At 43.1% G+C, this 2,353-nt stretch overlaps 1 long non-coding RNA gene across 1 annotated transcript; it reads left to right on the top strand.

The window, feature by feature from the left end:
• The first annotated feature begins 1,360 nt into the window (after positions 1–1,360).
• On the top strand, positions 1,361–1,931 carry LOC116527256. The gene is made up of 2 exons (XR_004258455.1): positions 1,361–1,470; positions 1,707–1,931. It is a non-coding gene; the product is annotated as an uncharacterized LOC116527256 (long non-coding RNA).
• The last annotated feature ends 422 nt before the right edge of the window (positions 1,932–2,353 follow it).

The raw sequence follows: 2,353 nt of genomic DNA, 5'->3' as shown, positions 1-2,353 counted from the left end.
CAATCTTTTTCACCTGTGTGCCGACATCTCCTTCAATCTGAGCAGGGCCTCCATGTTACTTTCTCCTTTTAACTTTGTTTTTCTTTTAAATATGAATATATTTATATCAGGAATGACCAATCTCCAACCTGTGAAGTAAAGGTAGAAGTTTTAGACTAATTTCTTTCATTTAATTCCCCTATTCCAAAGACTTTGGAAACAGGTCTGAAAATTATGGGAACCACAAATTTAAAAAGTGTTAGTTTGATATGTCTGAAATTAATGCCTTAATTTATTCACCACAGAATGTCTTCACACATCGCTGTTTTCTGTAATTTACACCATATATACTGTCTACTCAAGCTAATGTGTGAAGCATAGTTAAATTATACCCAAAAAGGAATATGAAAATTATCTACAAGACGGTGACGGGAAGAGGGTCCAACTAGGAGTAATGGGGCAAAATTTAAATGAGAGAAATTGAAATAGAAGTTTTAGAAAAACTGTCAGGTATTTCAGATGTGCCTAACTGGAATAAGCTCCTCAGAAAAAGACTTCAAGACATTTAGAGTCCTGGAGATGGAATAGACAAAGCTGTAGAAAAAATATATATGTGTGTGTGTATAAATATGTGACAGAGTCTTGCTCTGTCGCCCAGGCTGAAGTGCAGTGCCCAATCTTGGCTCACTGCAACCTCCCTGGTTCAAGTGATTCTCCTGCCTCAGCTTTCCCAGTAGCTGGGACTAGAGGCACCCACCACCATGCCCAGCTAATTTTTGTATGTTTAGTAGAGACGGGGTTTCACCACATTGGCCAGGCTGGTCTCAAACTCCTGACCTCGTGATCCACCCTCCTCGGCCTCCCAAAGTGCTGGGATTACAGGCGTGAGCCACTGCGCCCAGCCTAGAAAATATTTCTGTAGGGAATGTGTAATTGTCCATGTGGCCTCAAAACCAGAGTAGGTAATCAAATAATCTTTTATGTGTCTCATATGTTCAGTTTTCAATCTTTGTTTAATCATGTCAAGGAAGGTTTGGGATAAAGATCAAATGAACAATTCTAGAGAAAAGAGAGACATATTTTGACTGTACGATTTCATTTTGTTCTTTTTCCTGATGCGTAGAGCACGGTGGCAGACTTTCATTATTTTCTTATGGCTAATTTAACGCTGGTGGAGGTTGCCAAACTGTTGACTCAGGAGACCCAAGTCTAATATACATTTCCCTAACTTTGCACTTCAATTTCGGTCTAGAGTCTGCGTGAGAACTGTCATGGCAAGAGGATCTCTATGATTCCGTTCTGTTTTATTTTTAAGAGTAATCATATTATGCTAATTGGTGTTTTTCTTTCTTTCTTTCTTTCTTTTGAGACAGGATCTTGCTATGTCACCCAGGCTGGAGTGCAGTGGGAGAATCTTGGCTCATTGCAATCTCTGTCTCCTAGGCTTAGGTGATCCTCCTGCCTCAGCCTCTGGAGTAGCTGGGGCTACAGGTGTGTACCACTATGCCTGGCTAATTTTTGTATTTTTAGTAGAGACGGGGTTTCACCATGTTGGTCAGGCTGGTCTCGAACTCCTGGCCTCAAGGGATCCACCCACCTCAGCCTCCCAAAGTGCTGGGATTATAGGCGTGAGCCACTGTGCCTAGCCACTAATTAGTATTTTTAAATGTTAGCAATTTGGAGGTTGCATTTATTAATTCACTCTCAATGCCAACTTATGTCCACAGCACTTTGTTCTACGCTCCAGCCCCTGTGGGAAATGAGGGTATCTAAGAGACTGCTTCGGCATTCAGTGAGCGCACAGGTTAGCAGGCTGTTAAGATGAGAAGGACCTGCTGTTTCACATCAGACGCCACATCAAAAACACTAAAAGCAACGTGGAATGGAATTCAGACAGGTCAGTGTTTGCGGGTGGAGAGAGGGAACATGCAGGAAGAGGTCGCCAGGACTGGTGAGTCTAGATTTATTTTCCTCGATGACGTTTAACAAACTTGCTTTAACCCTGCAGTCATATTTCAGTAGCATAGCATTCTTTTCAAACAGAGAGTTGAAGGTTCAAAATACTTTTTGGAATTATTCAGTGAAAACAACAGCAAGCTAGTCCCTCACCTGCTCCTGCCTGAACCTTCGCCCTGAAGCCCCACCCTGCCCCACTTCTCTGAACACACCCCAAATTCATCTCCTTGTTTCTCTGCTCTGATCTCTGAGATGCTCCAAGTTCACTCAGGCTCCATCTCATCATTGACCCAAACTGCTTGTTCGGGGCCCCGTACGATTCAGGCAATGGGGAACGGCTGTGCGCTTCCAGCACCATGGTGACTGCTGTTGAACTGAACTAGCACACTCCTTAGTCTGGACTCACTGCGGGGACCAA

This window comes from Sapajus apella, unplaced genomic scaffold (assembly GCF_009761245.1).
Source record: "Sapajus apella isolate SASKATOON/1434 unplaced genomic scaffold, GSC_monkey_1.0 scaffold53, whole genome shotgun sequence".
Taxonomy (NCBI): domain Eukaryota; kingdom Metazoa; phylum Chordata; class Mammalia; order Primates; family Cebidae; genus Sapajus; species Sapajus apella.
This window is presented reverse-complemented; position numbering and strand designations above follow the sequence as displayed.